The sequence below is a fragment of the Canis lupus genome, chromosome 21 (genome assembly GCF_048164855.1).
Source record: "Canis lupus baileyi chromosome 21, mCanLup2.hap1, whole genome shotgun sequence".
In the NCBI taxonomy this organism is placed as follows: domain Eukaryota; kingdom Metazoa; phylum Chordata; class Mammalia; order Carnivora; family Canidae; genus Canis; species Canis lupus.
The window spans coordinates 24,404,660-24,424,254 of NC_132858.1; the positions used below are offsets into that span (position 1 = coordinate 24,404,660).

The window sequence follows — 19,595 nt, forward strand, 5'->3', positions numbered from 1 at the left end:
CTGCATTTAGCCTTGGTGTGCTAAGCAAATTTGAACCAAATATAAATTCCTGGCGTGGTGTTCTTAAGCCACTGGGCGAGGGGGTGTGCTGGGAGGAAGGAGTTGGAGGAGCATCAAGGCTATTTTTGAAAGTTTTAATCTACATTTTTAGAAAGATGGATTTTTGAAGAATTGGAATATCCATCACCTCCCACTGGCAGGATTCTTCACTGGGGGAGAAGCGATGGCACATCCCATCTTCCTTGGGTCTTTTCGGATCACGTTATTATTAACCTGGCTTCCGTTGCTGTGCAGCACGTGTGAGAAGAAGCCCTTCCTTGACGCCCCTACCCCCCGCCCTTCACCTCCTTATTTACAGCCCGCAGTAGGCCCGTTGAGTGTGACGGGAGAACCCAGACAGAATGTTAATACGGAGGAAGAACACGTGAGCCCTGGGCCGTGGGTGCACACGATGGAGGGGAGGCCGGTCCACTGTGGCTCTGCCCCTGGCATTAGCTTGGACTCACTAGACGCCACACACGGGGGGTGGTCGGAGCCTCAGCCACGAGCCCCTCCGCCGACAGCCAAGTGCCAGCCCTTGCGCTCGCAGCATCCCCCTGGAGACTACATCATTAGCCAGGGCCCTGGGCTTGGCCAACAAGGGCGGGGGGCGGGCAGCGAATGCTTGATTTGCAGTGGGAACGCACAATTTGGTAGGGAGCCTCCAGTTTTAAGAAGTGTTGGCTGACATTACAGCTTACCCCATCCCCTTCTCCTGACAGTCTTCTTTCTGGAATATTTCAGACATAAGGGATAGAATGGGGTTGTTGTTAGAACTGGATCCTCTCGGGGGGTTGGGGGGAGGTTGGCACTCAACAGTTGTGATGTTCAGCAGGACAAATGTGGCCTGGAAGCCAAACGGCATCTTCCTCCCCAGGTAGTTGAAGATCAGCTCACGGCCCTGCCCGCGTGCATCTGCATGGGCATCTGGTATTGGTGTAAGCTGGGGGCTCCGAGTGGGGGCAGAAAAGGCAATGCACAGGCACCAGGCAGGAAGCCAGGGTGGATCAGGAGAAAGGTCTGGAATTACGGAAGGCTGCAGATAAGCAGTTTGGGTTGGTTTCCAACACGGGCAGTTGCCTGCTTTAATGTCTGGATAAGAACTTGCTTGTAATTGGTAGATGGATTGCTTAGATGTAAATGGAGCCTGCAAAGAACCTATTTCCTTCCGCAATTAAACATTCCCCCCATGATTTCTCCACCATCCTTCGCCAGCAGACCCTTCCTCCTTGATGCACAGCGCAGAAATGAATCATAGCCCAGCCTGGTTTGAATGTGTTTATGGGCTGCACATTAATGAAGTTTCAGCCTCGCTTGTGACAAGATAGAGTGCAGTGGCCAGCGTGGAGACGTGGAGCGTGGACAGTGCTGGGGTGCAATCCCCACCAGCAGACGAGGAGGTCCCTTTAAGTATTCCTCATTTCAACAGGATTGTAAAGGCGGACGCCGTCCTTCCCTGGCCCTGGTACCCACCCCATCGCTGCCATGGAGGTTTGATAACTAAGTATTTAGAACAGTTTTCCAGAGAGGGATGTGTGGGGGGTGATTCTTGAGGGTTATAGTAAATATCTTTCACCTTAAAGAAAAAAAGAAAAGCTGTATATTTGGCATATGGATTGACAGAGGATCGTGTATATGAATCAACGCCTGTATTGGTGGAACATGCTAAAAATGTTATTAATGAAAGTGTTCAAAGTCGGCTGGTTCAGAGCACCGAAGGCTCCCTTTTTTACTTTGTCATTAATGCTGAGTGGCTTCACTTTTCCCTGCTTTCACCCACGTCTCTGCAGACCTAAGTCAGGAAGTGGAGACCTAGAGCTTCTAGTGAGAAGAGAGGAGGTCGGGGGCCAGATGTAATTAAGACCCCACTCTCCCCGTGGCCTGTCCTTGACTTCTGGGTTAGAGAGGAACCAGCAGTGTCATTGAGGCCTGTGGGGTCTCAGCCATGCGCTGCTCCCAGGCCATGGAAGATTGTATAGGGGGCGCCTGGGTGGCCCAGTGGTTGAGCTTCTATCTGCCTTCAGCTCAGGGCGTGATCATGGTCCGCCCCCATCAGTCTCCCTGCAAGGAGCCTGCCTCTCCTTCTATCTCTCTGCCTCTCTCTCCCTGTGTCTCTCATGAATAAATAAATAAATAAAATCTTAAAAAAAAGAAAAAAGAATGTACAGGTGTTTTATGGGCAGCACACAGGCATCGGATGTGCCCACCCCAAGAGCCCCGCATCCCCCTGCCCTGCTTTGCCATGCTGCTGCTGCCGCCGCCATGTGACCTACTTAGATCACCCGAGTATTGCTTTATTTAAAATTGAACAGCTTTCAGCCACTTAGAAAATATGCCAATAAGCTCATCACTCACACAAAATGGTTCCACTACCCCAGCACCCTGCATATGGCCTTTAGATCACTCCTCATTCCCAGAACCAGATGGCTGGCTTCAAAAAAATCTTGCTCGAGCAGGGTCAGAACGCTAGAGATGATAGCTTTCAGATGCACAGATTTGCATCGAAAGGAGAATGCTGTGATTGGGGCTGAGCTCTGGCAGGAGAAGTGTGCAATCCCATCCGTGCCTGCCCATCCGTGTGTGCCTGTTCTAAGGCACCGCATGGCACACCTCCTTCCGATGAATGAACTTCAGCAAATGGAGTGTCCGTGACAGCTGTTTGACTCATCCTAGAGTCGAGCAGTTTAGAGCTGACAGCCCTAGCTCTTCATTTCACTTCTTAAGTGAATTCTTTTGGACAGATAGAGATGCTTTGCAAGCAGGCAGCTGACCAGATTCTTCTGGGTTCCAGATCTGGGGGTTAGATTAGAAAATTTTGGTATTTACAGGTCGGTTTCACCTTGAATTAGCTATGGTTCCATTGTTACTGTTGGTTGAAGGAGACGTCTTTCAAAACCTCACTTCTGCGACTGAACTTGCTTTACAAAAGCAGAATAAAACCCTATGTTGCTGTTATCAAAGTACACAAACGTATTACAGGACATTTGGGAAATGGAAGAAGGAAACATCACCCATATTTCCTTTAACCATAGATAATCATCATTGGCTTTTGTTCTTGCACAATGATTTTATTCAGTTTTGCATCCTACCTTTTCCCCTCTTGTATTAATAAATATTTTCACATGTTGTTATAAACTCTTAATAAGCATTCTTAATGATTGCACGATGTTCTATGAGACGGATGCACCTTATTTTACTTAAGCCACATACCTATCGGTGAACATTTCGGTTTTACCATGGAGTTCTTGTACACAGAGCTGTAATGGCCTATAAAGCTTTGTTTCATGTTGTGAATTCCTTAGGATAGATTTCGATAGGCTTTATACCAGGTCTGAACACTTAGGGCTCATTGCACTTTAATTACTAAATTGTTTTCCAAAAAGATTGTAGCGTTTTCCACCCCCGCAGGCAACTGGATAGACCACATCTTTTCACCACATCCTTGCCAACATAGAGTATTACCATTTTTAAATCACTTCTGCATTGCTAGGCAAGAAATGATATCTAATTGCCTTTAATGCTTCAGCTCCCCCTTGAAGTGTTGATTGAGGCTTTACTTAGGAAGACCCTGCTGTATTTTTGCATAGTTCATGGAAATTTTAGGAAAGGGCTCTTGAAAAAGGAAATCATTTCTTTTCATTCTACTTTGTGAAAGCTCTCATCTCCACTCCCACCCCGACTCCCCCGACACACACACACACACACACACACACACTCTCTCTCTCTCTTTCAAGTCATCTTACACGAGGAAATCTATAACCAACTATGAGAGCAGGAAATTGATACTCCAAAGAGTCTGGTGATTGATAAAGGCCACCCAGTTCTCAGGCAATGAACGACCTTATCTGGATTTTAATTTTTCTGACTTTAACTGTTTAGTCAATAACCATTGGGTGCCTACTGTTTACAGGCTTTCTTTCCTCCCTTCCCTCCCTTTCTCCCTCCCTCCTTCTTTCCCCTCTCCATCCTGTGACAGTCTAGGTGAATGTCTGACAGAGGGAAATTAACTGGCTAATCCATGTGCAGCAGCCCCTCGTTCCTGCTCCTCTTCGTGCTGAACATGATTTATAGTTGTTTGGCAGGAGGTCAAAATCTGATTCCTTGGAGTGGGGGCAGAGGGGGAAATATTTGATTTCTTTGACACAGTTCATTAAAAATTCATACATATGGATCTGAAAATGAAACGTTTCTCCATGTCAACATGAGTTACAGTGGGAGCCTAGAGCAGGACGTCAGTATTCGAGCGCGACACTGTCCCCAAGTAATCACATCAGCATAGCAGTGCCTTTATGAAGGAAGGGGGAGAGGTGACCTGGGCTCGGATGGTGGAAATGAGATTTCTTTCTTTCGCCTAAGGGCTTTCCTTGTAAATAGGGGCCAGTTTATTAGAAAACCTCTCTATCTTAAAGAGCCCAATTTATTCATTTATTCTTTTGTCCTCTCGTGTGACAAATATTATCCAGTTTCAGCTGTTGGTAAGGTGCATATTAATGAAATGTGACCTATTTCGAAACTCTCTGCTATTTCTACTTTCTTTCCTAGACCCTCTTCTCTGACCCTTTGCTTTAGAGTTGTCTGATTTTTACAATGTCTGGACTCCAAGCCTTTTATTACAAATGCCATAATGGTTGGAAGCATGATCTTCTAGTCCAGGGCTTCTCAAACTAATGTGCATACAAATCACTTGGAGATCCGTTAAAATGAAGGTTCTGATTCACTAGGTTCAGGATGGAGCCAGAGAGACTGCATGTCTACCGGGCTCCTAGGAGACACCATTACCGCTGATCCAAGCACCACACTTTGAATAGTGAGGCCCTAGTCCACATAAATACCCTGGAGTTGAGAACATTCCCCCAGAATTCATGTCCAGCCAGGAATGATGAATGTGACCTTATCTGGAAATAGTCTGTGCAGATGTAATCAAGTTAAGATAAGCATATTAGTCAGCGTTCTCCAGAAGCACAGAATCAATATCTATCTTTCTGTCTATCTTTGGAGAGAGAGAGGAGAGATTGATTAACTAATTTGAAAGAATCACGGAATTGTAGGACCGGGCAAGTCCAAAATCTGCACGACAGTTCAGCTGGCTGGAGAGCCAAAGAAGAATTGATATTGCAATTTTGAGTCTGAAGCTACCTTCTTCCTAGGAGAACATCCGTCTTTTCTCTTAAGATCTTCAACTGATTGGAGGAGGCCCATCCACACTATAGAGAGTAATCTGCTTTTCTCAAAGACTGGCGATTTAAATGTGAACCACATCTAAAGAAATACCTTCATAGCAACATCTAGCCTGATGTGTGGTTAAGAGCTAGGTATCATAGCTTAGCCAAACTGACATATAAAATGAACCATCACAACAAGGTCTTATCAGATTAGGGTGGGCCCTAAATTCAATAGGACCGGCCTCCCTATAAGAAGAAAGAAATGTGGACCCAGATACAGGGGACCATGAGAAGACAGAGATTGGAATGTAAGTCGAGATATGCCAAGGATTGCTGACAACCACCCGAAGCTAGGAAGAGGCAAGAAAGGAGTCACTGGAGCCTTACTTTATGTTGTTTTAAGCCACCCAGTTTGTGGTGCTTTGCGAGGGCAGCCCCTGAAAATTAATACAGTGTCCTAAGTAATAAGCCAATGACAAGCCTCTGAACATCGTCGTTTGACTTCTCTGGTAATCTGCAGCCTTGAAAGATAGACCCGGAGTCTGGAGAGTCCATGAACTACAGAGTTTGGTAGAAGAGCAGTTCAGAGCCCCTGTGTCCGAGAAGGAACTGGTCAGGGCGCCCCTCTTCTCCCTCTTCTCTCCCTGACTCGAAAGTTGGTCTGAAAATGCTACCCTGTCTCCTCCTCTACTTTCTCTTCTCACTCTGCCCCGGGTTGGAGGGCAGCCTGGTGACCGACGAGGAGGAGTTAAATTTGCTTTTCATTGAACAAACTATGCTAATTAACATGTACCCCACTGGGATTGCCATTTGCCATAAGTAATGCATATTTCATTAACATTTGCTTTAAAAACCAACAAGATCATAAAGTTAAGATTGCTTTAGCCTAAATGCTGTCCAAATTTAATATGCGTGATATAACCTCCCGGCATAGCAATAAGCTTGAGCAGGCAATTCGTGGTGCCTCGCTGATGCTTGTTTTTAACAGGAGGAGAATCAATACTCGGGTGAGGGTTAGACTAACAACGTGAGCCATCAAGAACCCAAGAAATAATTAAGGTTATGATAGTAACAAAATAACATTGTTGTAGGGGAATGGATAGATGATTTTATTCTGGGTGAGTTTTTTTTTTTTTTTTCTCCCCTGCCTTGGGCACATTTGTTGGCATTTTCCGAAGGAGGTAGAATCAGGAGGTATTATTATTATTTTATTTTTTTGCTAGAGAATGTTTAAGTAAATGTCAGTTGTGATCAATAGGGTAGCCTCCACAAGGAAAGCAAAGCTGTAAATGTCACTCATTTCACTTTTCAGCAACAATTGTGTGTGTGTGTGTGTCTCGCACACACCCATGCTGAAGCCTGAAATCAGTGAATCCAACTTTCGCCAGGGGGTGTCAATCAAAATCCATCGTGGAGAAACAAAATTACTCTGAAATAGTGGAGTTTTTCCTGACAGTGATAACATGGAGAAACCAAACTCTTGATAATGGGATTTCTCAACTATCTAATTCAGCAAATCAGTGACTCTTCGGACTGCCTCTAGGTGGATCTCAGACTGAACACAACCCTCACTCATCATTCTTGGAGCTTGAGAATATGCTTGTCCAAGTGTCGACAGGTCAAAGTGTAGCTATAAAGAATGGCACATAGTGAGGAACTCGGCGTTCCTATGGTGAGACTCACTCTGGTTTTGGACTCCCCCAAGAGTCTTCAGTGTGTCCTGACTCGTGTCAGTGCAGACTCTAGTTATCTAGCATTAGCTAGACCCTACCTGTCCTGGGTGACACAGACCCTTCTTGTTCCTCTCCTACCAGTTGGTGGCCCATCTGCTACTGCAGTTCAAACCATCCTGTTTCTCCGTCTTCCAGCCCCATCTCGCACAAGTTCATGGTTCCCACTTTCCAGAGATTAAGGCCACCCAATCTGAGTTTCTTCAACTTCCTTTCCACCTCAGGCACTGGATTTCCTACTGCCCCTCTCTCTCCACTGTTGAGAACCCTCTCCTTCCAGAAACCGACATCTTTCTTGCCCTCCATGATTCATCTGTCAACTGGTCTTCCCATCCTCTCATTCTCCCTCAGACCAGTCCAGCCTCCACTCAGTGTCAGATTTATCTTTCCCAATCTTCCTTCCAGTGTTATGTCACCCACTCAGGCATCTTCCAAAGACCATCCCCTTTGCCTTTTAGATGAAGAGTAGGCTTCTCACCCTGGCATTCAGAGCTTTGACTCCAATGGACTTCTTCATACCCTGTCCCCATGCCCCAGCAAAACTGGATGATTATCATTCCCCAAACAGATCTTGTCCTTTCCCATCATTCACTGTCTCCCTCCACAGAGCCACCCCAGTGCTTAGATCAGAGTAGACACTCTGAGTCTTGGTTTGCCCCCAAAGTGCCGCATCCAGTTCTGCATCCAAGGGCTGTTGACTCTTGCCTGCCTCAGTACAGTATCATTTTCCTCACCCACATCATTATTTGAAGGTCCCTCCCCTCGTAAGCCACAATTCTTCTGCACCTAGGATGCATCTACTGCTTTGCTTCTTTCTGCTGCTTGTGGCCGGGTGGACCTGGGTTGTCACGGACACAGTGCCCATGCTGCTTTTTCCTAGAGTAACTTTTTATGGGTGCCAACTCTTCAACATAGATTGTTGAGTACCTGCCAGACACTGTTAAAGACATTGGACACACAGCAGTCAACAAAATGAGTAGAAATCCCTGTCCTCAAGGAGCTTGTATTCTAGACAGACTAGAAACATAATGAATACATAGGAGGACGTTGCAGGGAGCCCCATGAGGCTGAAGCAGAGTGAGGGAGCAGAGTGGAAGGAGCCAGGATGAAGAGTCTGGGAACCAGATGGTGAATACACTACGAGTGTGGGAGGTACTTTGATTTCCCCTCCAGGTGAGATGGAGCTCATGGAGAGTCTTGAGTGGGGAAGTGACATGACAAGACCTGGCTGTTTTCCCAGGATTTCTCCCCAGCCACTGTGTTGAGAATAGACTTTACAGGATGGTGGTGGGAGCAGGAAAGCAGGTGGGTGGAAGCTCTTGCAAAGATCCAGGCATGGGCGTGTAGCCCCAGGACCAATGGCGGTAACATGAGAGATGGTGAGAAGCCGTTGAGAGAATCAGGCTGAGTTTTGAAGTGGGTTCGTTAGAATTGCTTATGGACTTGAGGTGGATGGAGTATGAGGAGAGTTGATGAGGACACCAACGAGTTTGCCCTGAGGAAATGGCAGGATGGAGTGACCAATAACAGAAATGGAGAGGGTGGGGGGTTGTTGTGAGAAGGACAGATCAGGAACTCATCTGGCGACGTATCACCGCTTGAGGTTGAGTGTGGCCTCAGGTGGCTGATCTCTGGAACAGCTTGGAAACTCTCCACCACATACATGGCCGCACATTAACTTTTTAAGAATACAGGATTTGGGTGAAAAAGTATGTCTTCCTCACTATCCCTGCTGCTCTCGGATAATTATTGTTCAGTTTGCTTTTTGCTTTTTTCCCCCAGATAATGTGTTTCTACATGTTATGCAAGTCCAGCCTTGAGCCAATTAGGTGCTTAATAGCATCTCCTCACAGTAATCCTTGTATCAAATCTTTGAAATGTAGATACCTTTTTTCACATTGTACAGATGAGAAAATGGAATTAAGGGGAGTAGTTTACCCAAGACCAGTAAAGGCAAGGGTTCATGGTAGGTCTTTAGACACAGAAGCCTCTGCTCTTGACTGCTGTCCTGGGAGCGAGCACCCCGGGCTTTCATGAAGAAGCCCCTCTGAAACGTCTGTGACATCTCCTGCTGTGGGGTTGGATGCGAGCTATGTTGTGTAGACCCTACCTAAATTAAATTAAAATGGACTAATTAAATGTGGCTTCTCTTGATAGACTGCCATATTTCTAATTACAGCTTTCCTTCTCCTGAGAAGGCAGCCCAACATTGTTTGGAGAAGTTGCTCAATTATTAATGGTTTGATAACACTTTGAAAATGTGAAGTGTCGTTAAATTGTTAATAAGAGGGCCCTGAAGGGGGACGGGAGTCAGTTTTGCCTGCCTCCCTCTCTCCCTCTCTGTCCTCTCTCTCCTACACACGTACACATCTTGAGCTCACAGTTGACCCAAAGCATTAGAAATAAAGGTCAGGCTGACCAGTCTTAGCTGCTGGAAGACACCTTATCCTGTCACCCTAAATTTGGCTCTGACGCTTTGATCTAAGCCTGCAGACAACAGAAGCAAGGAGCTTCAACATAGACAGGAACCGTGGAAATGACTGCGAACCAGTCGTTGCACCGAGATGAACCCAGGAGGATTAAATGATCAGCTTCTTAAACGGGAGGTGGCCTTGCATTCCACTCACTTGGGAATGTTCCCAGGATGGAATTACATCCTAGGCATGAAGTTGTTGCTTCCGATCCAGTCCTTTCCAGGTAGCATCCATGAGGTTTGAAACCGTATAACACTGATCACCAAGAGGTATGCAAATTGGCAGGTTTGGGAGCTGTGGAAGGCACACCACAAAGGGGGAAAAAAAGATTTGGAAAGAGACTTAGGAAGGAAGTCAGGAAATGTAGGCAAGAAGTATAATGGCTTTGAGTGATCTTCAGAATTCAATCCCCCAGGTTCAAGTTTTTGGCATCATCTCAACCTTTATTGCCCCACCAGCCCCCCAACATTTACTTCCTCCCCATCCTGCCCTCCTTTAAGTAGAAAGGAATGGGTTCCGCTCTTGGCAACATCTGCCGCTTGTTTAGTGCATTTGCACTCCTGGGAGACTTATTCCACTTGGCTTTAGAAGTTCTACAAGCCCCTCGTTCACACCTTCTGAAGTGGGGACAGTGGAAAGCTAGCAATCCCCTCTGCTTCCCTGTTGAATCTCTTGCAGACCCGTGACAGTGCAGGACACTGTTGTGTAGGTAAGGACATGGTGACCAGCCACAAAGGCTTTCCCTCTTACCTGTCACCTTTTGCATCTTTGGGAAGGCCGTCCTGGAATAACCAGGGACCATGTGTTTCGGTCTAATAATGTAGGCTTTTAGGTATGATTACACACAGAGACAGCCGGATGTTAAGAGTTACACAGAGGAGAAGGCTACATGGTGGTGCCAAGAAGGTGCTGCTTTTGAAAAAGCATGAGGCGCTTGGAGAGGAAACGAGACGTCTGAAGGTTGGAGTTTCAACTCAGGAAATGGATTCATCATTTATTAACAATGGCTTCCAAGTTTTTGAGCGCTTGCAGTGTACCAGGCACTGTGCTGAGCACTTCATGCGTGTTGCCAGGAGTGGAGATGGTGGGATGCTCACGTTACAGGCGGGGAAGCGCGATGTGAGCTGCCCCAGATACACGGTGGTAGTTGGCCAGCTGTTGAGAGGCGCTTTTCATAGGCTGGAGTGAGTGAAAAGCAAGCAGCACGTACTTTTACCAAACACCATTTTAAGCACAGGTACTAAATATGCACATACCCAAAGCAAAATTTAAAGTGTTTTTCAGTGTCACTTGCTTTGGAAATACAGATGACCCTTGAAAACACAGGGGTTAGGAGTGCTAAACCTGTGCAGCTGAAAATCTGTGTATAACTTTGACTCCCCAAAAACTTAACTACTGGAGAGCCTATTGTTGACCTGAAGCCTTGCCAGTAACATAAACAAGTAACACATTTTTTTATGTTTTATGTATCATATACTATATTCTTGCAATGAAGGGAGCTAGAGAAAAACTGTTACTAAGGAAGTCATACAGAAGAGAAAATACACTCACAGTACTGTATGTATTTTTTAGAAATACAGGTATGGGTGGACCCACGTGATTCAAACCCACGTTGTTCAGGGGTCCACTGCACAGAAATACTGAGTTTTCAAACGTGCTTTTGGTTCTGCTGTCTAAACCCCAATTGAATTCTAGTATGTTGACCACAATACAAGAAGGTATATTACACATTCTACCCAACTGTTATGGGTGAGAAGGGTACAGTCAGTGAGAGGTGAAAAACTTAGTATAGTTTGGACAGAGGAGAAAAATTTAACTTCTGAAGTCTGCCACCCAGAAGTTTCTATTCCTCTACTTTTTTTTTTTTTCCACTACTTCTTTTAACGTTGCATGTTCCTAGGACCCAAAGTAGTCTTGAAGAAGCAACTTCAAGGTGGGATTAGATCCCCTGAATCCATAGCTTTTTTTTTTTCTAAGATTTTTATGTATTTATTTGAGAGAGAGAGAGCCATCTAGAGAGAGAGCACAAGTCGGGGGAGAGGCAGAGGGAGAAGCAGACTCCCCACGCAGGGAGCCAGACATGGAGCTCAGTTCCAGGACCCCTGGATCATGACCTGAGCCAAAGGCAGATGCTTAACCAGCTGAGCCACCCCGGTGCCCCCAGAATCCATATCTTATTAACAAGCTCCAAAGGTGATTTCTGTTGCACATCATAGTTTGAATTTCCTTTAGATTCACCTCACTCCATGTCTCTAAGCTCCTTTTTTTTTTTTTTTTTTTTTGGCATTTTCCCTCTTTTGGGGCTGCTCTGGGCTGCATTCTGAATAATTCCTCCTGGGCTGTCTTTCATTTCATGCATTCTCTTTGTGTCTGTTTCTAATCTACCGTTAAACTGATCCATTGAGGTTTCAGTTTCAATTACAGTATTATTGACTTCTCGATATTCTGTGTAATTATTTTTCTAATTTATTTGATTTTTTTTTTTTAGTGGCTCACTATTCCCTGCAGATGGATGTGTTCAGCCCTTTAGTTCTCTAAAAATAGCAAGCCATGTTTATGACTTCGTGTGATGATTTTAATATTTGAAGTCTTTGTGGGTCTCTGTCTGAGGCCAGTTGATCCTACCGTTTTACTCATGGTGCATTGGTGTTTCCTCAAGTGCTTGGTATTTGGGGCTGTATGTTGCTCGTTGTCTCTGAAAAATTGTGGGGATTCATTAATGCCTGTGACAAATACGCCTTTCTTCAGAGGGATTGAGTTTGGCTTCTGCTAGGGGCCTGGGAGTATCCCAGTACAATATCTCTTCATTCCCAGTTAATGAGGTTCCCTAGGCCATCTAAGAAAGGCAAACCCAAGGCACCCAATCCACAAGAGGCTACCCATAGTAATAAATTCCTCCACGTCTCCCTCGTTTCACCTGTTACAAAGATAACCCTCCCAGCAGTCCCCTTGGCAAGGGGGAGGAGGTTTACTTCTGGTTCATCCTGACCCTGAGACTTAGCTCTTTGGAGGAGTCTCCTTTAGATTCCCACTTTGGGCAAGCCCTGGATCTTAACTATAGTCTTTGGCAAAACCAAGACCCACATTGGTGCAGACCACCACAGCTCTTAGGAGAAAAGTTATCTCAGTTTTCCAGATGTTTATTACCCTTTACCTTTTTTTTAAGATTTTATTTCTTTACTCATAAGAGACACAGAGAGAGAGGCAGAGACACAGGCAGAAGGAGAAGCAGGCTCCATGTGGGGAACCCGATGCGGGACTCGACCCCGGGATCACGCCCTGAGCCCAAGGCAGACGCTCAACTCCTGAGCCACCAGGTGCCCTACCCTTTACTCTTTATCACCTATTTGGTGATTTTAAGATGTTTTTAAAAAAGTATTTTTGCTCCAGCCTCGTAAGTTTTTCTCCCCCACCTTGGGAAGGTTGGTTTGACTAGAAAGCCCATTACACTGCCAGAACCAGAAGTCTCTATGCTAGAGTGTGACAAGCACGCCTCTGTTCACTCCAGCCCAAGTTAATAGAGAGGAGAACAGAAGCTCTACTTCTGGCCTGTTGTTGAGTAGGACGCTTTACTTGTCTTTGCCCAGGTCTCTCATTTTTGTTCTCCTTAAGGTATCTCTGGGTATCTTAAATGAGGCGGCTCAGATCTGAAAGCAGCAGTTACTTAAATGCGAGAAGAAGGTCAAACAGATTGTAGAAGGAGGTGATGGGGATGCTGTAAAGGTTGGGAATCTTTAGATGCTGGGAATTCAGGGAGGAGGAGCTACAGCTGTTCAGATGAGCTGGAGCTGATCTTCCCTCCCGGGATCCCTGGGTGCCTGTAGCCAGGGAACACTGTTTGATTAATGCAGTGGCACAGGGTGGCTTGTGTTCATCATGGAGACTGAGAATTACAAGCGGGAAAGAGTGCTCCGGCTTCTGTCATTGAAAATTGGGTAGATAGTCTGCACCCGGGCTCCGTCTCTCTCATCTTCATTATTCCTTCAAATGGATTAATTGGCCTCTGGAGGAGAGATTGCCACTGGTTCTGAAGGATGCTTCACTTTGCCACATTATTGCCTGCCCTTCACTCTGCTCCTGAAAGTCACTCTTGAAAACACACATTCCTCTCCACCTGTGAAGCCTGATTTATCAGCCAACTCCTCAGAGAAGAAACAAGAAGATAAAAACCTCTGGTTATAAAACACTGTTATGCATTATGCTCTGTTGGTTTTGTGTCTAGACAGAGCTAAGAGACCCCTCTGTGGCCCCAGCAATACCTAGAGATGACTGCATATTTACCTCTTTTTTAGAAGAAAGATGGACTGGACAGTTTTATACATTAGACAGAGGCCACGGAGTCTGGCAAACAAAGCTGTAGCCAGGCAGTCAGGAGATGACATTTTCAACCCTGGCTCTGTCCGTCCTTTCCCAGTGAGAGGAAGCACAGCCTCATGGGGTTCCGGTCCTGACACTTACTAATTCTGTGACCTTGGGCAAGTTACTCACATCTCTGCCCGAGTTCATCATCTATACGATGGAGATAATGATGCTACCTATCTCATGGTGTTGTTGTAAAGATAAATCATGTAAATTGCTTAGAATAGAATGCTTAGCTATAGCAAGCACTCGGTAAATGTGAGCTGTCATGATTATTAGGCTAGCCCAGAGCAACTGGATACAGATACTGTCAACGCCTATAAAACAGTCCCCTGTTCCAGTGAGTCATGGGAGCTAAGAGCTCCCGTTTTGAAAAAGGACGTGGACAGTGATAGCTGGCTTATTGGAGAAAGCTGGTCCACATCCAAGGATCTTTTCCACCCAGTGCATCCTTGCCATACTGATTCCATGTGTGGTCGAGGGTTATCATGGTCAGAGCCAGGAGCTACCCATATTAGGAGGATCTAGAATCAGGGAGTCATCCAGAAATGCAGACGGAAGGCTAGAGAGCACCACTGGGCGGGTGCTGCTGGGAATTAGATGGGTGTGAGTCACACACAGAGCAACAGCCCCCGACCCGTCATGGGCTCCTGGGGTTGAAACAGCCAACCCATCCCCACATTTGATCCTGGCTAGTGAGCTCGGTCCCCCACCGAGCCATCCGGCCACATACAGCTAGGTTATGATAAAAACAAATTCCCCATGGGTTGCCTGGGTATGTGCATTTTTTTGAAGTCATTGAAGTATAAACTCAAGATTTTACTGTACAGAAATTACAGGGATTTTTTTAAATGGGTTTTTCCTCCCTTGAGTTTGGTAGTGGAGCTTGCATAGGTGCACAGGTTGTTGTCATGGCCTGAGGAGGGTCCTTTTGAGGTCACCAGCTGTGGGGAGGGAGGTACACTTGTATGTTCCTAGCAGAGGTGTGTGACCAGCCCCTGACTCCTGCCAACCCTGGCGCCTTTCTTAACGGCTTTTCCACTGTCTTCATCTGACTTCTTACTGTCTTTTCTTTTCTTCCCAGATTTTTTCTGTTACTCTAATTTATATTTAATATCTTTTGTGATCAGAAATAGTATACCCATGTTATGAAAAAAATTCTCAACTGCCCAGAAGTGTATAAAGTAGAAAGTGAATGTCTTTCCCCAGCTCCAGTCCCATTTCCCAGAAGTGACTATCGTCAGCGGTTTTGTGAGAACCCAGCCAGGACCTTTCTAGGTGTGTGTGTATCTATAAAACACAAATATGTAGGTACGTAGATGAGTGCATATCCATATATAAGGTTTTGTTGTTTCACTCTAAAGAGAGAATCGTTCACATGGTTCTGCTTCGTGTTTTTATCGCCTACTAGACAGTGGGTGGCTTTTTGCGTCCCCACATATACAGGTACCTCCTCACTCTTTTTTGCATGGGCTTAAGATGTCTATTGTTTGGATGTATTTAGCCACTCTGTTTTCTGTTTTCCGACCTAACTCAAGATAGTTATATAGCTCAGCTGAGAGGCCCGCTGTGGAATGGACCCCCAGCTGAGAGACAGACCCACTGTGGAATGGATGACCCACTCATCCCTTTTGGGTGAACATGATCTTGGATTCTGGATTGATTGTTTTGGGTAATGTGGAGCCTGGCCGACTTGGGCAATTGATGTGACCGTGTTAGTGGAGAGACACTATCCTGTGTGTCTGTGTGACTAGCGGACATTCTTTTGAACGTCTCAAGGGTGATTTGTAAGATGAGAGACCAGCCTCTCTCCCCAGAAGACAGGCCGAGATAATGTTAGATTGAATTTCGGGAGATGAAATTGAGTCTTTAAGTAATAGCAAAGCCTTCTGTTTGGATAGTACTTCATGCTTTTTGAAGTGCTTTCACACGCGTTATCCCATCTGATCCTACTTAGAACCCTGAAAGTGCGCAGGGTTGGGGGTTGTTATCCTGAGCCCATAGGTGAGACCGAGGATAACCAGGAGTAGAATCAGAGCTAGGATACACCCCTCCTTACCCACTCCTGGCCCAGTGTCCTCTCCACACTGAAGAGAGCACCACGCCAGGAAGAGATTGGTCTCCACCACACGGACACCCGGGAGCACTTCCCTGAAAACCCACGTGCCTTAGATAGTTGGGGTTCAGGGGAGGATATGCTAGGACGACCTGCCTTCAGGACTTCTGGTTTATGTATGTTGGCAAATTGAATTTAAATAAAATATTTAAAAGAAAAGACTTCTGGTTTAAATTGGCAGCCCAGGCACACACATTTACCTCTGCTTCCTTCTGACAGTCCGCTCAAGTGGTATTTTAAAGGGTGAACTCACAAGGACAGAGCAGAGGAGAAGACAAAACAGCAACAGCAATAAAGATGTGGAAGGTGGAGCACGGATGCATGAGCAGAAACAGACTTAGTGGGCTCAGAAGATGCAGTCCTCTCTGGCACACAGGAGAAGCCCCCAAACCCACTTCCAGAAGGCCAGCCCTGGCAGCGGGCTGACAGTGGGGCTAACCACAGGAGCATCTGTTGGAATTTCATCGGGAGGCTGTCAGCTTGCAGACCACCTCCCCCCTGGGGGCCTTGGCTGGGGTGACTGCCCCCTCCCACCCAGAGTTTATTCTCTGGGGAAGGCAAAGCACAAGGTCTCTGGAATACCTGGTTGAGGATGGGGGTTCCTTCCTGAAAGTGGATTTCGTGTCAGTTGCCATAGTGACTGTTGGAAGCCCTCATCTTTTTCCTCAGGCCATTTCCCAGAATAGTTAGCCAGTTCCTTCCAGTCAGTTCAGAAGAGTCTTTTCTGGGGGAAATCTCACCGGTTTAAAGGATTGGAAATCCCCAATGGAATCCTCATATGGTGAAGCCTGCAGTCAGCAGACCTCAGCCAGGAGCTTTTTAGCCATGCGTAGAAGTGAGTGGGCAGCCGAGAACCACCCACCACCTGGGGAAAGCCTCGAATATGAAAGACACACAGGGAGGTAGAGAGAGGAGAAGGCAAGAGAAGGGACAAGGACCTTATAGGGAAACAGGCTATATGAAGAGAACTTAAAAATAATAATAATAAAAATAAAGACAGGATGCCCCCTCTCCCTTCTTAAAGGAGCCAACAGGAAAGAACCCAGAAATTTATTTATTTTTTTTAAGATTTTTAAATTTTTATTTATTCATGAGAAAGGGGGGGGGGGGCAGAGCAGGCAGAGGGAGAAGCAGGCTCCATGCAAGGAGCCCGATGTGGGACTCGATCCCGGGTCTCCAGGATCACACCCTGGGCCGAAGGTGGCACTAAACCGCTGAGCCACCCGGGCTGCCCAGAACCCAGAAATTTAAAAAATGAAAAAGTTTTGACACATTTAAGGATCTATCCCAGGAAGTACAAAAACACAAAGAAATACAGAACAAGACTGAAAAGATCAGAAAAAAAATCAAGGACATGGTTAGATTTGCCACTTGAATGATAGGACTTCCAGAGAGAAGAGAAGAAAACCTTGAAGGAAATCCCCCCTGAACCAGAGACAGAGTTTCCAGATGGGAAGGGGCCCAGCTAATACCCTTCAGATCTGTGAATGAGGGTAAACCACACCAGGTCCCCCACCCAGCGCCCCCAGGAGGAGATTCCAGAACATCGGGCCAAATGAAGATCCTACAAACTTCTGGAGAGGATATTCAAAAGTAAAGAAATACGTGACTAAAAATAGGTTTAAATACAAAGGTTCAAGAAGCAACACGGCATCAGACTTCTTAGTAACACTGGATGTGAGTCAGCGGTTCTGAAGTGAATAATTGCAGATTCTGCACCACGAGGACATCCTCAGAAGTGAGGAGGGAGAGACTTGTAGACAGCCCTTCCAGAGCGCTACTAAGGAGCACACTCCACCAAAACGAAGGGAGGACTGCAAGAGAAAGGAAGACGCAGGATAGAGGAGCTCGGGGAGATGGGGATCCGATCTGGGGGCGTGTGGACGAGGCCCTCCAGGATGCCGTGAAGGGCATCGCTCGGGTGGCTGGGTAGCATCCAGGAGCCCCCATGCACCTGGCGTGGGCCACGCTTGTGGGGTCGTTTCTATGAAAAGACACTGATGGGGGCGCCTGGGTGGCTCAGTTGGTTAAGGATCTGCCTTTGGCTCAGGTCATGATGTCAGGGTCCTGGGATCAAGTCCCACATTTGGCTCCCCGCTCAGCGGGGGGTGGAGGGGGACACGATCTGCCTCTCTCTGCCCCTCCCCCTTCTCGTGTGCATGTGCACGCTCTCTCTCCCTCTCTCACATAAATACAATCGTTAAAAAAAGAAAAGTTAGGGATAGAATGGATTCGAAGGTAGAGGAGATTGCAAAAGCTGGGGATGTCATCGTCTTTGGATTCGTGAGAGCTCCGTAGCACCCTGTGGGGCGGGGGGGAAGCCTGTGTGAATTCCAGGGAACACAGAAACCGTGGCCGCGCAGGAAAGTGTTCAAGCCATAATGGACGGTGCCGGCCTGCCAGCGAGTAACGTTTTCACGGTCGCGATCACGGGCACGCTGATGCTGGGAAGTGACGGTCCCACTTGGAGGAAAGTGGGCGCGCGTGTGACGATAAGCCCGGTGAGTGCGGGGTCAGCAGCTGGTTCCCAGCCCCGAAGAATCGAGAGGCAGGCCTCCAGCAGTCAGGCAGAGATGGGGAGGAGAACAGGAGACCCGTCCGAAAATGGGGGGCAGTGATAGCTTCTAGGACCGGAGGGTCAAAGAATGCGATTTCGGTTATCGCCGGCCCAGGTGGAGCTCCTCCGAGGGCCCCCGGCCCCGCCGAGCACACGGCCCGGACTCAAGCGGCGCTGCAGCCCCCTCGCCTCCCAGCGCAGGCCGCCTTGGTGCTGGGAGCCCGCGACCTGACTTGCCCTGTGCAGGATAACCGCAGGATGAGTGGTTTATTGAAAAATCCAATTCTGAGCACGTCGGTCTACCACAAACCAGAAGAGGTGGCCGAGGTGCCCTCTGAGTGGGTTTGGGTCACACACAGCAGCGCGGGGCCCCTTCGCGCGGTAACTTATGATCCTGCCCTGGTCTCCAGGGCGAAACCACATGGCATCTGTCTGCGCAGTCGGATAAGGCTTCCTGCCTCTCCTCCACCCTCCTCGGCGGGCCTGCGTTGGGTACGTTGATGGTGGCACGTTCCTTAGATGTGTTGTTACGTGATTCAGCCCTGAGCCCCTCTCGGGGGAGGGGGGCAGAGGCTCCCTTCTGAGACGGGATGGCGTGGGTGCTCCTGGGCAGGTAGCCTCAGAGGCCCACCTCTGTCCCGAGCACCCTGTTCCCAGCAGGGACTCAGGAACCCGCCCGAAGTGGCTTCGCAGGTAGACACTTGCTGCCGCTCAGCTGGGTGTGGGTCACAGTAAGTTGCTTCACTTCCCTGAACCTCTGTTTTGCTTCTGGAGAATGGGGATAACCGTAGTACCTACGGTGTAGACCGAAACAGCGCATGAGACGTGTCCTTGGGACGGTACCTGCCCCACACGAGCTACTACCCCAGGATCGTGTCACCTGTGTCGCACGGGGGAAGTCACCGAATGGCTCCGAGCCTCAGCTTCCTGGTTTATGAAGTGGGGAAATGCTGCGTCTCCAGAGAGGGCGGGAACCCCTCTGTGAGCTGCCGTGTACAGGTCGCTTAGCCTGATGCCTGGCAGCCGCCGGGCCCATTCTCCCTCCCTTCCCGTGTCCTCGGCGTCTGTCCTCACGCAGGCCCGCCTTCCCCCTGCCTGGCCACCAGAACAGCTCCTCCGGCCCCGTCCCTGCTGCTGCACGTCCTCCCTGCAGTTGCC

General features: G+C 47.5%; 1 protein-coding gene across 4 annotated transcripts in view; it reads left to right on the plus strand.

The window, feature by feature from the left end:
- LDLRAD3 (low density lipoprotein receptor class A domain containing 3) overlaps positions 1-19,595 on the plus strand; it is a 232,023-nt gene that overhangs the window by 179,174 nt on the left and 33,254 nt on the right. The window lies entirely within an intron of this gene.